Source organism: Petaurus breviceps, unplaced genomic scaffold (assembly GCF_028583685.1).
Source record: "Petaurus breviceps papuanus isolate PSGF00001 unplaced genomic scaffold, PetGlider_PUasm1.0 90330, whole genome shotgun sequence".
NCBI classification, from domain to species: Eukaryota; Metazoa; Chordata; class Mammalia; order Diprotodontia; family Petauridae; genus Petaurus; species Petaurus breviceps.
In genome coordinates, this window is record NW_027187219.1 from 1649076 (window position 1) to 1670430 (window position 21355).

Genomic DNA, 21355 nt, shown 5'->3' on the forward strand with positions numbered 1-21355 from the left:
ACTTTCCAAGGCTGGTATAAGGGTGTGGCATCAACTCACTGAGTTCTTATCTGTGGATGAATTCAGTGCCATTCTCCATGTCCTGGTGTCCCGGTTATCAGAACTGGGCTAGTTCACTGGTTACTAAGAGTGGGGCCTGTCTCTTTCCATTGTAGATTGTTAGCCTTTGACAAGTCAGAATGACTGGTGGTCTTGTATTTGATGCTGCAGGAAGTTATAATGGCAAAGGAAACCTTTGTGCTTAGTTGGGGGCAGGGAGAAAAAAGAGAATTCTGCTACATGCGCCACATTGTTCTTTGGGCCACGCAACGTCCCCAGGGCCTATCTCTACCCACTCTGTCACATCTTCGTTATCCCACATTACATTCTCCAGCTGTGATAATTTAAATCCTATGACTTTTAAAATACATATGTGTAAAGGCTTTCCTTGTCCTATCAGGTCTCAGAAAACATGGATACCTTCATGACTTCTGTAAAGTTTTTTTCCATAGATTATTTTTATGGTGGCACTGTTGAGATAAACATCAAATGCATAATTTTCAGGTAAGTTCAATATGCTCAGTCTTTTTTTTTTTTGAGGGGGGAAGGCAAAGCAGTTGGGGTTAAGTGACTTGCCCAAGGTCACACAGCAAGTAAGTGTGTCAAGTACCTGAGGTCAGATTTGAACTCGGGTCCTCCTGACTCCAACCAAGGTGGGTACTCTATTCACTGAACCACCTAGCTGTCCCTATTTTACCTATTCCCTCACCCTCCCCTCTAAAGATCCCTCCCTTGTCCTCTCCCCACTCCCTATGTCCCTACCATTTTATTTATTCTGAATTTAGAAGATTTTTATATTATTCTAAATATATGTGTATTGATCCCTCTTAAAACCATTCCCGATGAAGGGAGGTTACCAGAACTACTAGCCCTCCTTCCTCATCTAATTCCTCTCTGTCAATTCTTCTTCTTGCACCTAATTTTTCTAAAAATAATTACTCTTTTAAGCTGTTCTTCAATGGTTTTACTTTTTAAATTCATGTCATACTCGGGTTTACCCCAGCATTTCTTATGAACTACCCAGTTACTGATAAGAATCTTAGACATACATTTTACATATAAAAAAGGTAAACAGTCTGTCCTTTTGGATTCTTTGATATGTGCCTTATATTTCTCTTGGTTCTTGTATGTCAAATCTTGTATTAAGTTCAGGATTTTTTAAAACACAGTCTTGAAAGTCTGAGAGTTTATCAAATGTCCATTTTTTTCCATTTAGGCTAATACTTTACAGGGTATGACATTCTTGACTGGAATCCCAGCTCTTTTGCTCTTTGATATGTTGTATTCTAAGACCTGTGGTCCTTTAATGTCTCTGCTGCTAGGTCTTGTGTAATTCTGTTTGTGGCACCATCATATGTAAATTGTTTTAATCTTAATATTTTTTATATTTTTTCTTGAGCTGGGGGTTTCAGAATTTGATTTTCTTATGAGTTTTCCTCACAGGATTTCTTTTAAGTGGTGATCAATGGATTTTTTTTTCTATTTCTACTTTACCCCCTTGTTTTAATGCTTCGGGACAATTTTCTTTAATTAGGTCTTGTATTATCGTATCAAGATTCTTTTTTTGATCATAACTTTCAGTTCGTCCAATTACTTTTATATTTTCTCTTCTTGATATTTTTTCCAAATCTGTTGTTTTTCTTATAAGATGTTTCACTTTCTCCTCTTTTTTTCATTATTCATATTTTGTTTAATCATTTCTTGATCTCTTATAATTTCACGAACTTCACTTTGCCCAATTCTAATTTTCAAGGTGTCATTTTCTTCTTTAAGATTCTGTATCTCCTTTTCTAATTGATTGACTTTTCTTTCATACCTTTCTTGTTTTTCTTGGATTATTCTTATTTTCTTTTAAAATTTTTCCTTCATCTCTGTCATTTGATTTTTAAAGTATTTTTAAAGATCTTCTATGAATTCTTTCTGGGCAGGTGACCATTTGATGTTACTGTTTGGGGGTTTCTTTACTTAAAAATCCTCCTCTGAAGATGAACCCTGGTCATCTTTATTCCCATAATAGCTTTCTTTGGTTGAATTCTTTCTCCTTTGCCTGTGCATTTTTTGTGATGATAGCTTAATTATTTGTAGTCACCTCTAGCCCTGGGGTATGGGGGATGGTGCCTCTTGGCCCAGATCTTCAGTTCTTCCCTCTAACCTGAAACTAAAGTAAACCTTCCAACCTCCTGTAAGTGCCCACAGCCAGGGGCTTTCTGGCCCACTGCTTTGTACTCACCCGGTGGGTGCTGGTTCCTTTTTGCCCCCACTGCTTTTTGCAGCACAGCTGGATCTGGCATTCTTTATTAGCAGAGGGCTTGGACACCCAACTTCCCTCATTGTACTGGGGATAAAAGTTCTGTTGGCTGGGCTGGAGGCTGCATCTCAAACCAACTAAGCCCAGGGTTTGCCAATTGTTTAAGAGGTTTGCTGCTTGTAGTTAAAATGGAACCTAGCCTGGAGGTGTTTACTCTTCACAGGAACCAGACCTCCTCCTGGGATTTTTCTTAGGATCTCAAATTGTCCCAGGAGGACTCAGTTGTATTCTTGTTCTGATTTATCTCTGGCCACATTTTGTTCACTCTAAGGTGCTATTTTAACTCTTTTAGGGGGGAAAATCTTGAGAGCTTGGCATTTTCTGACCTACTTCTTCCCAGAATCCTCTCCCCAATAAGCCCAGTCTTGAGCCTGTGCTAGCTTACCTTCCTCGTTGGGCTGTTTTGACTTGGAAGCCTTTCTTGGACTTTGGGCTTCTTGATGAGTTGAATTGCCATTAATGCTTCGAAGGAAATGGGATCAGAATCCAGTGCCAGGCACTCCAATTAAGTCTCATTTGTCTGAGCCTCCTGTCCAGTAATGCTGGTTTGCTTGATTCTACTCGCTGCCTTTGAATCTGAGAAGACTGTGGTGCCAGCCAGGGCTCAGTGGGCCATTATGGAGAGGTAACCATGGCTTAATGAGAAAGCAGGGCTGTTAGGCAGATCTCTTGGGGGAAGGCTCAGGATTAGCTTGCCTTTCAGCCTGTAATGAGTCATATTGGGAGGCTCCAGAGGACATGTGAGGTATACTTTGTGCTAGCATTGTCCCAACTCTTCTGAAAGAGGTGAAGTTGTAGAATCAGAGTCACCATTGCCACAGCAGGGGAAGGACAGGCGCCTAGTATCCCTGACCCCCAAACTCCAGTAGTAGGAATCCCTAAATAGGCCAAGTAGGGAGAGTAAACTGATCTGACTATGAACTCAATCTGTCCTCTAAGTCATAATGACTTCGCCTTCTCTCTTTTTTTTTCTTTTCTTTATCCACAGGCAAACTAAAATTCACTCTCCTCAAATGAACCAAGGTATCTCAATGATGAGGTCACCTGAAAAGCAATCTCGTAGAACTCTGGCTTATAAGTCATCTACCATGAAGACCAGTTCTAGTGGAAATGACTATGAAAAGATGTGTCCTATTCCAGAAATAGAAGTCCTAAGTCAGTAAGGACCCTAGAAATTATTGAATATAGTCTGAGTAAATGCTTCATGTCAGGAAAAATGGTGTGTGGCACAAAGGGAAAGAAGCTGAAGCCTTGTCCAGCAAGCTCATCTATGATCATTCCCCACTTTTCCTGTGTTGGGATAGGGACAACTGGGAAATAGTTCTTTCCTTTTTGTTTTCGGTCTGCAACTAAAAGTTCATCATTCCAGAGCAGGCATTCTTGAACTGATTGGTGCCAGGACTCCTTTACACTCTTAAACTATTGAGGACCCTGTCATAGAGCTTTTGATGATGTAGGTTATAGCTATTGATACTTGACATATATTTACTAATTAAAATGGACAAATTTAAAAAATATTTATCAATGCATTAAAATAGCAATAAGCTCATTACATTTTTAGTATGAAGCATTTCTAAAAATAAAACCATTTTCTTAGTGAAAAAATTTAGTAAGAAGAATGGAATTATTTTACATATTTTTTGCAAAGCTTATTAATGTTTGGTTTCATAAAAGCCAGTTGGGTTCTCCTATCTGCTTCTGCATTCAATTGATTGTGATTTGATGTTTAGGTTGAAGTATATAAAGGAAATTCTGCTTCAGACAGAAATGTAACTGAAAAATGGAGGAATATTTTAATAGATAAATAGTGTCTTAGTATGATTATTGAAACATTTTTGCCCTTGTGGACCTCTTTCAAAGATTTTGAAGACCTCCAGGGGTCCATGGACCATACTTTGAGAATTGCTGTTCTAGGGAGCTGGGAACCATGCAGTTAATTTAGAAACTGCCTCTACTTAGAGAAATGAATGACATTGCTGTAGCTTAGAGTTGGCCCGGGAATGAAGAGGTTATGTATGTGGCTAACTAGTCTATGTCAGTTTTAGGACATGAATCCAGGTTTTCCTAACTTGGTCCAGCCTTCCTCCTAGCATACCCTCTTGCCTCTTAAGCTCTTCTCCCATTGACTGCCAATTTGCCTCTAATGAGGGCTCCCTCTCTTGGTGCCTATGAATAGACTACAGTTTGGGAGTCAAAGGACCTGGGCTTAAATTTCATGTCTGTCACTACTTATGGAACCTTGGAAAAAATCACATAACCTCCCTTGGCCTCAGTTTTCTTTTTGGTAAAATGAAGGGGTTGGACTAGCTAGTTTCTCATATCCCTACCACCTTTAAATTGCTGCTTCTATGATGATGTTAGAATCTGTTTTCTCCTATAATTTATCTGAAGCTCCAAGCAAAACCACTGTCCCTGAAGGCTTATGGCAAGAAAGGTGGGGTATAAAAACCACCTCCCTCTAGTAGGCCCACGTCATCTCTCATTTGAACTACTTTACTCTTCTCCTAATTGGTCTCCCTGCCTCTAGTCTCTCCTCACTCCCATCTATTCTCCACCCAGCTGCCACAGGGATGTTCCTCAACTTCAGGTCTCTATTGCCTATAAAATCAATGACAAACTCCTCTGTTTGGTTTTGAAAGTCCTTTTCCTGCTGCTCCCTCTTACCTTTCTAACCTCGTTATATGGCACTTAACTCCCTGTATCCCGTAGTCTCACAAAATGGCCCTCTCCTTATTCCTCAGACACAGTGCTCCAGGCCTAATATCTGTGCCTTTGCATGGGCTCCCCCCTCTGCTTGGAATTCTCTTCTTCCCCGCCCCGACCTTCAAGTCCATGACTTCTCATGAGTCGGTTTAAGGCTCCTTTTCCACACCCAGTCTTTCCTGTTCTCTTTCTCCTACCAGTGCCTTCCCATCCCAAACAAACTTTGCATATATTCTTTCTATCCTTTTGTAGATATTGACTGGTGCCAAAAAGAAGAAGCCTGCTGCTGCTTTTTTTTTTTTTTGCTTTTGTTTTTTTTTTTGGGGGGGGGGTGGAGGCAGGGCAGTTGGAGTTAAGTGACTTGCCCAAGGGCACACGGCTAGTTTTTGTGTTAAATGTCCCAGGTCCTCCTGACTCCAGGGCTGGTGCTCTATTCTCTGCACCAGCTAGCCACCTCAAAATTGTAAGCTTCTTGAGAGGAACGACTGTATAATTTTTTTGGTCTTAGATTTCCCAACAATGGGTAGAGTGCCTGGCACACAGTATGAGCTTAAGAAATGCTGAGTGAAATCTGTGGAGAATAATCCCTAGATGGACTCCAGACAAAGGTACCAAATCCAGGTCATTCTTTCCCAAAAGGTGAGATGCCCATTAGTGGAAAGACTTTCTTAAACTTTTGTTTCTATTAGGTGACTCCAATAGCAGGCATTAAAGAGACTCCTGTTTATGCCAAGAACCTTGGGAGCTAGGTCCAAGAAAGGACACTGCTGGGTGGTGGAAAGTTTGGAGAGGGTCAGGAATGTCTGATCCTCGAGGCAGACTAAGGCCTGGTCCAATTCATCCTTGCCAATGTCTGATTGCTAACTCTGTCTTTCTTTTGTCACAGGAGCAACTTTCTGATTCCCTGCTTTCTCACCAAACTCTGTTCTCTGCTCAGGAGATATGGAAGCATCTCTTTAAATGGCGGCTCTGTTTTCCCCAAGATGTTTTTGAAGGGCTCCAATGGTTTGTTAGGTCATAAAACAATAGCTCTACAATAAAACAAGAAGTTGTGATAATGCCTTATGATGCTCTGGGAATTTCTTCCAGGACTTTTTCCCCCCCTTTCAGTGATGTTCTTTAGAATAAACTGTGCAAGTAAAACAGAGATAAATGCAACAGTACAATTGTTGCACCTCTATGTTTTTAAAAACAGCCCTCATGAGTAGGTCTTTAGTTTCACAATGTGTGACTTTAACCCCAACTCCTGGGCATTGCTTTCATCATTGAGAAATCCTTAGGATGATTCCACAGGGCTCCTGATGGTCCTGCCAGCATTTCCTTTTGGAACATAGAAGAGGTATTATGTGGTGTTCCCTATAAACACAGCAGAAGATCCTACATTCCTCTGTAAGCTCTCAGCCTAACAAGAACGTAGGGCATCTTGACTTGACCTGACAAAACACAAAAGGCTCATACACAGATAAAACAATTTCCAGTCCTTGACCTTTTACTTCCTTTACCAGAACCTAGCTGCTTGGTCAACTGTCTATGGAGTCTAGTAACCCTCTTTTCTAACTGTTCCTACTTTCCTTAAAAAAGAACTTTCTACTTGACTCAAAGTACCAAGGAATGGTCTGGTCCAAGTTATTGTTCCACAAAGCCATTGCATGTTTTGGCATTTGTCAAAATTTCCCTTCTGATTTCAGCTCATTAATTCCAACTCCCCACCTGTGTCTCCATCTGTGGTCTTTTGGGAAACTAATGAATATATATGTATAAATAATAATAATATATATGCATATACATACATATGCATATATTCACATATATTTTCATTGTTGCACTACAGCATGTTACACTTTATAAAACAGTTTCTTCACAACCCTCTAAATCTTTTGATTTCCTGGTATCCTCCGAGCATTAGCTTAAGTGGTGTCTTCTGCCTGAAGCATTATCTGACCACTCTCATCCCTTCCTTTGCAGATGTTTTACCCTGGACTTATCTTGACTTCATTTGTATGGGCATGTTTCTTTTGTTGGAATGTAAGCTCCTGGAGGGCAGGGCCTCTGTTTTTATATATTTTTATATTCCAGGAATTGAGCATAGTGTTTGACAAATCATGCTTAATGTATGTGTGTTGAGTGGTATAGTCAGCCAGGTGATATGCTAAGAGATTTGTCTTGGATCACACAGCTACTCTCAGATTTGGGATTCCAGTCTCTTCTGATCACAAGAGCATTGTTCGCCCAGTGTATGTCACTTTCAACACAAACTCAGCGCAGTTAACAGTCTAATACAAATTCTCCTAGCTCATATCCAAGAAGAGGTGAAGTGATGATTCAATATCACACATCAAATGATAAATGTTATTGATCTTTTGCCCAATACAAAGAGGGTAATTTTCTGAAGACTATATATAACCTAGGGCATTGAATTCTGATTCTTATAAAAAAACAGATTTTTTTTCTAAAAATTTTAAAGAAATTTTTATTGATTTTTTTTCATTTTCATATCATTAGAATTTCTTCCAGCATTCCTTTCCTGAGAGATCTCATTTGAGACAATTTTTTTAAAATGAGAAAAAGGGAAAAATGGTAAAAGTGATCAATCTAGTGAAATAGTCTGAAAATTTGTGTAACACTCCATATCTATCTCCTACCTCTACAAAGGAGTGAGGTTGGGAGATCTTCTTGTACCTATTCATTATTTTGCACCCTTCACTTCTGAGTGTTTTCTGACTGTTAGTTGTTCCATATATATTTTTTTCATGGTTCTGCTTACTTCACTCTATCTGTTCATGTAGATCTTTCCCTGCTTCTCTGTATTCATCATATTTGTCACTTATATGACATGGTTGGCTTGGTTTCCATTCTCTGAACAACAAATTTGTAATCTCCTCCCTCCCCCAAAGGCTCTAGGTCTCTCTTTTCTGCCATTAGTTCAAGCCTTTACTATCTGTATTTCCTCCAGGGTTAGGAGGTCCAGTGAGTAGCACTTGGATTCCACTTCATATTGAATTAGTTTTTATAAAAGAATATTTATTTCAATGATATAGGAATAATGAATATACAAGTAATCCACTCAACACTAGGGCATAATCCTCTCAAACCACTTAGATCTTTGGAGAGCACTGGGGTTTGGACTCACAGATTAGCTCAGTTCCTACATAGCATTAATTCTACTGAGTTTGGGTGTCCTCCGATTTCTACTTTTCAGGGCATCATTACTAGACTTCCTGAAACATCATTTGGATTTCCTTACATTCAGATCCCCAAGGCTTGTGTTCCAGGGCCAGATCAGAGACTTCAATCACCATACATAGAAAGGAAAAAGATGAACTACAAAGTCAAAGATATAGGTCTATTTCTTGGGACCATGTGACCCAAGGGTTCCCCCCTTCCCTTACTATACTATGTGAATGAAGGAGTCTTTACCCTTGCATTTGAATACAGCAAAAACCCCATTGTTGAATCAGACAGATTTTAAAGATCCTGACCATTTTTAGTATAGAGTTAATGGATAAATGTGATTTCTAATTATGTGGTAGGTCAGCACAGAATGCCCCATGCATGCTCTAATCCTCTGTTCTTCTGAAAGCAATCCCCTAACACCTTCCATGTGGGTGATGTCAGTATAAGTAGTTGTAGCGGCAATGCAATATTTACAGCTCCCATGATCACAATAAAAACCGTGACTATAAGTATTGCATATTTGATCACAAAATATACCAAACTCTCCAGATAGAGGATAGAACTGAAACATTTATTTGGACATCAGAAAACCAAATCCCAAAACCAGTAAACTGAGTCCATCATAGTACCCAAGATATCCAGAAGACATAATAACGCTAAGAGCCACAGGATCCTTCAGCCTTCTGAATGAATGCAAGATCAATATTTACTCACAAACCTCTCTAGCTCCTTGCCTGATCTCCTCTCTCACCCACAGTCTCACTAGCTCTGACCAGCTTCCAGTGGGCTCTGCTTCCCTTTGGCAAAACTCTTCCCACCACAGGCTCCATGTGACTACATTCAGCCTATTAGGGGGCAGAGTTTACTTTCAAAACAGGGGAGGTCTTCAAACTCCCCCCTAGGTCTATTAAGGGGCAGGGAAGATCTTCAAATTCCGATTCCCATTACAGTAGTATAGGCATATGACAAAATCTCATTACACGTACAGCACACTCATATTTATAGTATCCATGCATCACAATTTGTTTAGTAATTCCTCCTACCAACGGAAAACTACTTTGATACCACAAAAAGTGCTTCTATAAATATTTTGGTATATATGGGGGACTTTCTTCTTTTCAATGACCTCTTTGGGGTCTCAGTTAAAATTACTAGGTCAAAGGGTATGGCATTTTAACCACATTATTTAAATAATTCTAAATTGCTTTTCAGAATGGTTGTGCTAATTCACAGGTTCCCCAACAAGTGCCTATTTCCCCACAACCTCTCCAACATGGACTATTTCTATCTTTTGTTACCTTTGCTAATTTACCAGGTGTGAAGTGAAACCTCGGGGTTGTTTTGATTTAATTCCCCTTATTAGTGATTTGGAGAATTCTTTCATGACGTTGTTGTCTGCAACTCTTTAGAGAACTATTTGTTCATATTTGTTGAACTACTTATTTACTGGAAAATGACTTTAGGTCATGGATATATCACACATTTGTCTATGTATTTGGACACCAAACCCTTATCCAAGAAATGTGATACAAAGATTTTATTTTCCCTATTTGACTATTTCCCTCTTAGACGACACTCCAAAAAGGGCTGGTTAGCAAACATCTAGAAATGAAGTCATGATAACAAAGGATCAGCTTGAGCTCCTGTCAGAGGAAATAATGGCAGAGAAATATTTTCCCCCTTTTTCCCTTTAACAATTGAGTCATTCAGGGTGTACTATGTTCCATCCACTGTGCCTGAAGTAAAAGCACAAAAACCCCTCAAATTAGGAAAGAAGTATGAAAAATTAATATTTCCCTGCTAACGTACTATAAGAAATGGTGAGCAGGATTCTCTCAGAAAAACCTAGACAGACTTACATGGGTTGATACAAAGTGAAATGTACGGGGTACAAAGTAACAGCACTATTGTAGGATGATGAGCTGTGAATGACTTCCCTATTCTCAGCAATACCATGATCCATTACAACTCTGAAGGGCTTATGATGAAAAAAATCAGTCCCCAGAGAAAGAACTGATGGTGTCTGAATACAGATTGAAGCAGCTTTTTGCCCCACTTTTTTATTTCTCTTGAATTTTTTAATCTATGTTTTCTTTCACAATTTTACTATTATGGATATATTTTTCATGACTACACATATTTAACCAATGTGGAATTGCTTGCCTTCTCAATGGGGGTTGGGGGGAGAGATGAAGGGAGAAAATTTATAATCCAAAGTTTTAAAAACAAATGTTAAAATTATTGTTTACATGTAACTGGGGAAAGATTAAATACTAAATAAATGCAAAAAAAAGACTAAAGAAGAAAATAAAAAAAAATTTAAAAAAAGATTTCATAGATTAAAAAAATGAAAATTATACCAAATAGCTATGTTTTCTTTTTCTCCTGCCATTCAGACTCACTGCTCAGAGCTCACAAGTCTGCCGATTGAGGCCTTAGACCAACTCAAATCAAGTATATGCTCACCCAAGTATTTCCCTGAGAAATATCAGAATTTGGGTTTTGTCTAAAGAAAAAAAAAAAGGAAAGACCTTGTGTTCCTTTGAAAGGACTCAGGCTAACAATACATTGAATATAGGATGTGTTCTAGTTTAAATTGACCAAACACAAATGACTCAGACAGAAACAAGACAATTCCACATTCATTAGCTATGGCCTGCTGTCTTCTCCAGGGACCTGTATCATTCTGAGTTTCTGATGCCTCTGTCAGTGTCTGTCTGGTGCTTGCTCCTTGATGCATGTGGAGGGGAAATGGTTCTTTCTTGCCAGTTTACTACCCGTCCTCTTTTCTCAGATTGCTAAGGTTGCAGGGCCTTCCACAACTGGGGTTCACCTGCCATTTCTCCTTATCTTCTACTTCTCCTTTGTCCCCCAGCCATCTCACTCCCTGTCACCCATCATGCCATGGACTTTCCTTCCTGCCTCTAGGCCTTCCTTACTGTACTTTAGTTTTTGTTCAGTAGTTACAGTCAGGTCCAACTCTTTGTGACCCCATTTTGGGGTTTTCTTAGCAAAAATCCTGGAGTGATTTGCCATTTCCTTCTCCAGCTTACTTTTACAAATGAGGAAGCTGAGGAAAACAGGGTTAAGTGACTTGCCAAGAATCACAGCTAGAAAGTGTCCAAGGTCATATTTGAGCTCAAGTCTGCCTAACTCTAGATGGGGCTCTATCCCCTGTGCCACCCAGCTGCCCCTCATTACACTAGACTGCCTCACAAGACTTAGCTCTCATCTCTTCCTTTTGCAGAGTTTATTCTAGATACATAGGCTCGCTTGCCATCCCCTGTACTCAGCATCTTTTAAGATCTTTGCAAAGGCCTCCCCTAAAAAATGTTGATAGAATCAAGGTATAAAAAGATTAGAACACTGGAGTTTAACTGGCTGAATAATGGGTGACCCTGCTTGGGGGTAATAAGTGGAACAGGGAACTGTATCAGTTAGAAGAAGGTAGAGGTGAGAAAAGGAAAGAAAAGGGTGCGTGCGAAGTGCTGGGTTTGGAGCCAAGGAAGACTTGAGCTAAAATCTAGCCTGATTAGCTGTGTGACCATAGGCAAGTCACTTAACCTTTTTTCTGCCTTGGTTTCCTCAATTGTAAAATGCGGTTAGTAATAGCACCTACCTCCCAGGTGGTTGTGACTATCAAAACAAAAATTAATTGTAAAGAACTTAGCATAGTGCCTGGTACCTAATAGGTGCTTAATAAATGTCCTTCTTCCTTCCTTCCTTCCTTCCTTCCTTCCTTCCTTCCTTCCTTCCTTCCTTCCTTCCTTCCTTCCTTCCTTCCTTCCTTCCTTCCTTCCTCCCTCCCTCCCTTCCTCCCTCTCTCCCTCCCTTCTTCCCTTCCTCCCTCCTTTCCCTCTTTCCTTCCTTCCTAAATGGAAATGAGAGAAATGCTTGAACCTTTCAATTATGCATAGGGAGGGGGTATAGTTGGCAGTTAGGGAAAGAAAGCTCCTGGTACTGACTTTTGAGTTTGTCAGTGACCCTAACAATGATATTTTTGGGCATTGGTTAACAGCGCCAAGTAATCTGTAAGGATCTAAAAGGTGTTCCCCCCACCCCCACCCCCACCCCTTCCCAGTATGTCTGTGTGTCTTTTCAGGAATTCTGGGGCGTGATTCAATTCTACCTTTGGGTTCAAAGGCTGTGATAATCCCAGATCACTCTCAGAGGTGAGAAAATAGCACTATCTCTTTGAAGTTTCCTCCAACTTCCAGGAAGCCAGGATTTCCTAATCTGCAGTTACATTTATATTAAAATCATACAAGATTCCTTATAAGGTAAAGTAACAATGTTAACGTCAATGACCCATTAGTTAGAAATATGAAAAAAAAGCCATAAAACATAAGACCTATGATTGCTAAAGGTGTTTTTGTCTCTGTTATGGAGGATTTCTAGCCTTTTCTCTTGGAAGTTTCTTCCTCCAGATGCAGGGGTGGGGAACCTGCTGCCTTGAGGCCACATGCCCTCTAGGTCCTCAAGTATCATCCAGTGAAAGGGCCTTGAGGCTGCCAGCCCCACTTCTGCTCCAGAGGCTTCTCCACTCCCCCACCCCCTTTTTAATTTTCTTTTTGATCCCAGAATGGTTTTGGGTGCTAAGGTTTGTAGGATCAGCTCTCATTCAGTGATCTTTGAATCTGCTTGAATGGTTGCTTTTCTTCCTGTCTTGCCTGTGGATGCTTCCCAAAGATCTGTTCTTCGCCCTAGGAGTGTCTCCTGGTTTCAGTTATTCCTTCTCCATGATCAAATCTCAAATACATGCTTCTAGTCTAGTTTTTTCATTCCAAACCTAGTCCCATATTTCCAATTGTTACATGTTTCATTTGCATGACCTGTCAATCTTGTACTCTTAAAGTGGATTCAACTCTTTTCCCCATCTGATCTTTCAAAATATCGGTTGAGTTTATCCAAGCTAACTCTACCTCAGAAGTTTCTATTGATTCTTCCTAGGCTGGTCCTTTGGTATCAAGGAGAACTTATTTATCAGTGTAACAATGCTCCAACCTTTGAAGTCAGCCATCATGGTATACCTAAATCTGCCCCCCTGCATATAAGCACTTCCTACCTCAGTTCTCAAATATCTTATGGCATGAACGTCAGGCCAGCGGTCCATTATTAATTTCCATTCTTGGCTGTTTCACCCAAAGCACCTGAGTGATAGGAAAACGTTTGTCTCCATCAGGTGGGAACAAAGAATGAGGTAAGGGATCCCTCTGAGCTGTCAGAAGGTAGGTGACTGTGGACACCTGAGTCAGATTACAGTTAGGTGGATGGGGCAGAACCTGCAAAATCACTTGGGAGTATTTAAGAGTTCTCCAAACTACCCAGTCCCTTAGAAGGTCTTCGAAGCCCTGTGTGGCATCTGTGATGATGAAGCCCCTCACAGGATTAATAGTGCTGTTCTTTTCATTATCCCAGGCTCAGTTTCATTATTTTCCAAGTAAGTTGGTGAAGGTGAATGTTCTATTTTGTTTTTTTTTTTTGTCACCGTATTTGAATTCATTGTTGTACTTGGTATATGGACCTCATAGCCTCTGAAAGTTGTAGCTTTCTAGGGCTAACTGCTATGATAGTAGCGGTACTGAAATCTGATTCCTTCTTTCTCCTTCCTCACCCCTCTCCCCAAGTCTTCCCCTTTTCTTCTTTTTGGCCACAGGATGGTTTTGGATCCTTAAGTTAGGAGGATCAACTCTCACTTGATGATCCTGGGATCTCCTGGTGTGACTCTTCTTCCTCTCACTCTGGATATATCTCAGGAATCTGTTCTTTCTCCCCAGGGACGTCTTCTTTCTCCTGGTTTCGGTTATTCCCTCGACATGGACACATGTCAAGTATAAGTTTGCTCTTTCAAATTCCCATATTTTCAACTTACCTCTTTCCTTTTAGATGACCCGTCATTTCTCCCACTCTCAATATGAATTAATATTCACACATATGTATTTTGCTATATATGCATAAATAATATAATAACATTTACATATATACATTGGCATGTGATGTTAATATATAAAGTACATTATGTGTAATATATCTGGGCAGCTAGATGGTGCAGTAGATTGAGTGCTGGCCTTGGGGTCAGGAAGACTCATCTCCTGGGTTCAAATCTGGCTTCAGATACTTATTAGCTGTGTGACCCTGGGCAAGTCACTTAACCCTGTTTGCCTCAGTTCCCCCATCTGTCAAATGAGCTGGAGAAGGAAATGACAAACCCCTTCAGTGTCTGCCAAAAAAGTCCTCAACTGGGGTCACACAAAGTGGGGTATGACTGAAAAATAGCAACAAAAGCCCCTTTCTCTTCAGTATTATTGCTCAGCTCTTAAAAACCCAGCACGGTAATCCGCATTCCTGTCAGCCTCTCTCCGGGTTTGGAGGAGTCACAATGCTCGCTAGAGAGTCCTTGGCTCAATGTCTCAATCTCCTGTCCCGCTGGCAGATTGGAGGCTTCTTGATGCTACCCCTCAAGGGCTCAAACCTCATGGTTTTGTTTTATGTTCTAGATTTCTACGTTTTCTAGCTCTATCACTCACGAGTCCCTATCTGATGTCTCTCTCTTATGTAACTTAATGAGTTAACACCTTCCTAACATTAGTTAACTTCACCTTCTCATCCATCTCCTATCACTCCTGAAGAAGCAAATGAAATAAGTCCCATGGTGCCAGTCACATCGTGGCCGGGTGGGGAGATGAGGCAGCCTCAATGCTGTTGCCATCCTGCTACCTCTCCCCCAACTTGGAAGCCTATGGCCTTTTCTTCCTTATATGAGAGTAAGCAGACTTGGTTCTGTCTCAGCAGTCAGTTTGAGGGTTTTTAGTAGCCATTCAATAATGTGATAGGCATCCCTGCTCATGCCTCAAAGTGGGGAGGGGCAACCTCTGAACCACATTCATCTGGGTTGGTACAAGGAAGGGGAATATTATATGTGTTCTAATAACTGGGCCTCATTGGCCAGTCCTCTCCTTAGTGAAATATTAGCAAAATCATTTTGATTTGTTCAGAACCTCTAGCTGTCATAGAGGTAGGGAGGGAAGACAAAGTAATTTAGAAAGAAAAACGTGCTTTCAGTCTCTGTGTTTCCAGAGTGACCACAGCATCTCCCTCAGCTGCTGCTAATAATCCCCTTTCTTCATCCAGAGCACAGCTGTTGAGATATAATTTTTTTTTAAAAGATAGTAACTTGCTCAAGGTTACACGGCCAGTTATTTCTGGGTGGGTGCTAAGTGTCTGAGCCCAGGATTCGATCTCCAGGTCTTCTCAACAGTGGAGCTGGTGCTCTTACTAGCTGTGCTACCTGGCCGCCCCTGTTGAGATATAATTTAGAGAAACAAGTTCACTTTTGAGAACGTGTGGTAAATACAGAAAGTGAACAGTTAAAAAGGAATAGGATGTAGCTCAGTGAGCTGACAGGTCTGAAGTATGAGGAAGGAGGGGTAAGGTTCTCACCATTCATGTCCTTGACACAGGCAGCAGATGTAGTCTTTCCACTTTTTGTCTTCACATTCTCTTATGCAAATTCGTGGTCATGGCAGTCATCTCAAGGGCAGCAGCAACAGCTCTTGGGGCTAGGAGTGGCCAAGAGGTGTCTCTTCTTCTTCCTCTGGAGGCAAGCTACCTCCCAACCCCATTGGAGATGGCACAACTCTTGCTTCCTGTGAGATTTCAACCCCTCTCCTTCCCATTTCAGAAATGGAGAGAGGAAAACTGATATTTCTCAGGGCAATCACAGCTCCCAATAACCCCTAGACTGATTTCTGGGTGATTTTACCACCTTGCAAACTATCTGCATGCAAGACCCTTGATGAAAGATGGCACATTCTGAATGTGGGGGATATGTGATGCCACTTCTTGCATGTTTTTGAAAAAGCCACACTAGATAGAATTCCTCAGGAGTTAACGGATCACAGCATTTGAAACAAGGCATCAAATTTTGTAGGAGAATAAAACATTTCAAAAGCATGAAAAAGTTCAAAGGCACCAGAGTGAGAAGTCAGGAGTTGTAACTGACAGACAGGGGTGACTTTGGGTGAGGAATCACACAAATGCAAATGATCCCCAGATTCCTTGGGAATGTTAGTGTGTGCTATAAAATAGGGAAAGGAAAGGATTAAATTATGTGAACCTAGACTATCATGGATTCTACAGGGTGAAAAAAAAATTAAAAGGCCAAGATATTAGAATGATTGGTAAATACACTGGAGTGGTTTGCCATTTCCTTCTTCAGCATATTTTATAGATGAAGAACTGAGACAAACAGGGTTAAGTGACTTGCCCATGGTCACATTGCTACTAAGCATCTGAGGCCACATTTGAATTCAGGAAGATGAGTCTTCCTAACTCTAGGCCTAACACTCTCTCCACTGCACTACCTACCTGCTCTTCAAGTAAAGTGTGCCATTCCAAATCCCCCTTTTCTAGTTAAGGGTATCCGTGATAATTATGAGGTTAGATTTACCTCTTTGCATGAGTTCACCTTGCTTGTCACACATTGTATATTTTTGAATATGAGGCCCTGGATACCATTCCTATCATCTTCCTTGCATTTTGTCTTCTATAAATTTCTATATTTCCCTGGTACTGGGATCCTCCTGCCCTGTGTTATAGCTACCCTCAGAAGAATCTGTCTTGGCAGGTATATATAGGCAATTTCCTTTAAAGACATTACTATTAGATTTTTGAGACTTCTAAACAATAGACTCTTACCTGCCCTTATTAATGACATTCTGACCCTGGTCTAAGAGTCCTGTCTGTCATTGCTACCCAATGACCTTAAATAGAAGCTTTTATTAGTTCTTTTTCCTGATGTCTGTTATCTTCTAATATTTTCTTTATTCCCCATCCTCCAGTGAAAACACGCCAAATTATCAAATTTTGATGAGTATTTTTTTTTTGTTTCAAATTATCCTTCCTTCTAATAGCTTCTATGTTTGGGGTCTCCCATGTAGTATGGTAGAGCACAAAATGGTACAACATTAGGACTAAAGCTATCTCTGTGTTATCCTAGTTCTGACGCTAAGTATGTCCTTGAGCATTGGAGGACCTGGGTTTGAAATTTTCTATCTAAGATTTACTGCTAATCTGACCATGTGGAAGTCAGTTGGCCTCTTTGGGCCTCAGCTTCTTCATCTATTAAATTAGGCTATTGTATCTGATGGCCTATACAATCCAGCTCTTTATCTGTACTTCTATGACCTTTCAATTTGCTTATTTTAAAAATGAGGCCCTTGGATTAAATCCCTTGGGTCCCAGCCAACTCCATATCTCTAATTTAATATTAAGAAGCTAGTTATTCTTTTAGGAGTGATCATAAGGAAGGAAGAAATCAATTATTTTCTGACCTCTGGCTAATTTTTTATTTCTAAGATGGGTGGGTGGTAGTGTATTATGGGAGAATCTTTGCTTTTTTGGGGGAATGATTGTCCCATACTCTACCCTACTCTTATTAGACCCCTTTCCTCCACATTTGAAAGCTCCCTAGGCTTTTCTCTGAGTAGCACCTGGTTCTTAAGATTCTGCTAGAGTCTTTGCTTTTTTATCTTCCACAGTGTGGTTATCTTGCACCTCTGAACACCTTATGATCATGATGGACAGAGATTTTTTTCGGAATGGGATATTTCTGCAACCTCACCATGTATTTCTGGGAAATTACTGTCGAGTAACTTCAGTTACTCCAGAACGATTATTCCTGGTCTATGGACTTGAACAATGTGGGATAGAAATAGAGGTAAGACTCTTTAAGCCTATTACCTCAGCCATCTCAGTCCCCCTTCCTTTTATGGGCTTGGTCCTCAGGTGTCATTTATGGGAGAATGAACTTGGAAGTTCCTGCCAGTCAGTGAAGAATGGAGTAGTTGTATCAGGCTGGTCATGTGTTAAAGAACAGGTGCCTCCCTATCTTTACAAGTAATGGGATGCAATCCTATAGTAGGCAAATTCCCTTTGCTTCCTTTTATGTAGGAGATGTCTACAAGGAAATTTACAAAGCTGGGCTTGTGGTGCTTTATTGATAACTTGGACTCTAAGCTTTGAATGAATTCTATGCTAGCTTCATTTAGTGGTGGTCATACCTCTTGGGCCAACCAGTTCACACCTACATGAAAAGTTTCATTCTCCCCAGTGTGGCCTGTCTCTTCCCACTCTATATTATCAAACCTGGGTCAAGTGAGGATGACTTGGTTACTTTTTATCTATTGTCTTCAATGCTTTGAAGACACATAGGGGGAAAGGAAACCTGAGTTGGGTTATGTCAATGGTAATGGAGGACTCTATAAGATGGGAACTAGTCCACATTGTCTTCTGGGAAATGATACAATTCCTTGGGCCTGATGAAGACTTGTGCCACTGTCCCACTGAAACATAGAGTTCACATGATTCCACGTTATATTCCTGAAACACAGTAAATTCATTCTTAGGATGTTTGAACCATTTTGACCTAAGATTTTCTTTCTTTCCTCAGGTAACACCTTCTGAGATTTATATCGACGGTCTTGTGTATGTCTACAGAGATGATATACCTGCACACCCTATGGTCATACCTGTGACTTGCACTCTTACTAGGTGAGCCCACCATATCTGATTATGGTTTGTTCAAGACCTTCCTCAAAAGGATATGTAGTTTAGAAGTCTACCCTGGGAAATCTCTCCTGGTTTAGCTCTGGGATTCCTTCTGATTTGGAAGAAGTTGGTGTTAATCCTTTAAGGAAATTATCATTGGAATTAGCGTGGGATTAGCATCCAAGCCACTAAGCATTCGTGTGTTTCCAAGGACTCACTATAATGATGATCTCAGATCCTTAAATTCAACAATTAACCCAATCTCCACTTGTCTGCAGGAGCAATGACAATCAGTGTATTTTGCTCCCCCCACACGTGGTTCTGAGAAAAATGAACAGTGGTGAATTAGGGAGATAGAAGCATAGTTTCCCCAGAAGTTGGGCCTGGAATGTCCCTTTGGAGAAGGTTCAGGATCACCTTACCTGTCAGTCAGTGCCTCTGTCTAGGGAGTCTTGTTTGAATATTCTCATGGAAACATGAGGTGCCATATGTGTTAACACTGTCCAAATGATTATGATAAAGTAAAACTGTGCTGCAGACCTATACCCAGCAATACTAGCATGATGAAGAGAGTGATGGATCAGCTAAGAATGCCGCCTTCCCCAAATCCATAAAATAAAAACTTAGTGATGGTAAAACAGAAAACAAAAACTCCCGAATTTCACGAGGACACAAGATTAAGCCTGTCCTGTAGGTGATGACAATTCTTGACCTTGCAACTTTTTTCTCCCTCATTTTCAGGGAAAGTGGTCGCAAACTGATGCATTTTCTCCCATGGACTGAAGTACTAGAAACGTATGATGCTTGGAAGGATATGCCTCTTGAAGCACCTACCTCGTGGGCTCATGAAAATGTTGGTCAAACGGTATGACTATTAAGAGCTGGACCTTGCTAAGGAAACTAGGTTTTATTCAGATTTTATAGTCTGAACAAATACTTCATGATGGAGCAAGCAACATGTAGGGAAAAGAGAGTCCTTGAACTTCTGCCCCAGCAACTTGTCTGTAATCTGTAGGTCATTCTAGCACATGAAGTTGGGGACAGCTGGTGGAAAAGAGGTCCCTTTTGTCTTTGAGAAATAAGTCCATCAATATAGAGGGGTGGGGAACCCCCACTACAGAAACTTGCTCTTAAGCTATGATCAGCAATTCACCTTTAGCTTGGAGTTGTCAGGAAGGCATTGAAAGGTCGTGCCTTGCTTGGGGGCAGGATGTGTCAGCAGCAGGACTTGAGTTAAGTCTTCTTGATTCTGAGGCTGGTCCTTTAATCACTCTTCCGTCCTGGATCTCAAATGACTCTGACTTTGTTTCATGACGATCTGTCTGTCTTTAGAAGACTCTTTCCATTTTAGTTCATTGTTAGGGTTTGAATGTATTTCCTACTCTTTCATTTAGGTGAATCCAATTGTCTGTGGTAGCCTATGTTAAGAAGTGAAGTATACCAAGGTCAAGAACTATAGTTAGGTCTGTGGAGAGTAATCCATTGACTAAAGGACTCCAAAGAGTGGTATCAAATACAGGCTGATGCCTTTAGATGAGGAGTTGCTGGTACCAGGGCTGAGTGCCTTTAAAAAAAAACATTTATTAACTTTACCAGTGTTTAGTTGCTTTCAAGCCAGGTCCAGTCTGGACTATGAGAGAGAAGAAGGGGTAGAGGGAGGGAGAAGAGGGGAGAGAAGAGAGAGAATGTGTGTGAACTGTATGAATTTGGTCATAGCTGAGACTGGGGCTCCTATCAGTTGTGTGGGGAATAACAAAGAAGACTGACAATCCCTACCAGGCCAATCACATGGCCTCTCTCTCTCTCTCTCTCTCTCTCTTTTTTTTATGAGCAATCGGAGTTAAGTAACTTGCTCAAGGTTACACGGCCAGTTATTTCTGGGTGTGGTGCTAAGTATCTGAGCTGGGATTCTATCCCCAGGTCATCCCGACACTGGAGCCGGTGCTCTTACTCGCTGAGCCACCTGGCTGCCCCTCATGGCCTCTCTCTTAAGGCTGCAGCTTCCTCATCCTCTCTTCATTCAGTTGTCTGGTATCTTCTATGAATTGGGTTTACCATGAGACATAGTTGACCTTGGAGGCAGGATGATCTTGGGTCAAGTCTTAGTTTTGACATACTGGCTCTGTGATTATGGACAAGTCACTTAATGTCTCCTAGAGTCTAAATCGTAGAACAGCTTGTAGCAGCAAGCACCCCAAGCGTCCTCAGGGTTTGCAGCTATCACAGGTTCTTGGATCTGCCTTGTTAAAGGAAAGCAACTCAAAATGGGTTAACAAGCTTACTTTAATCAGTCAGACATATATCGTTTACCTTGTTCAGGGGAAATAGGTCAGCACCCCGAACTTCAAAGCATACAGGCAGAATTATCAAGACAGAAACAGATCAAGTAGACAGATTTCCAAACTGTCCAACCATTACATCCATACCCAGTCAACATCTGGGTTTCCACATCTGGGTTTTTCCAAGCCGGGGGACTCTCAACAACGGCTTCCCAGAATTCAGATCAAATCACAGAATACTTCTCAAAGTGAGTCCCAAAACAAAGCTACATATCAGGGCTTATATAGCCTTCTCCTGGCTCAG

The 21355-nt window shown here is 40.8% G+C and overlaps 1 long non-coding RNA gene across 1 annotated transcript; it reads left to right on the top strand.

Moving 5' to 3' along the window:
* Positions 1 to 437: 437 nt before the first annotated feature.
* LOC138177082 (uncharacterized) lies at positions 438 to 19627 on the top strand. The gene is made up of 4 exons (XR_011172425.1): positions 438 to 543; positions 17764 to 17942; positions 18675 to 18775; positions 19514 to 19627. It is a non-coding gene; the product is annotated as an uncharacterized lncRNA (long non-coding RNA).
* The last annotated feature ends 1728 nt before the right edge of the window (positions 19628 to 21355 follow it).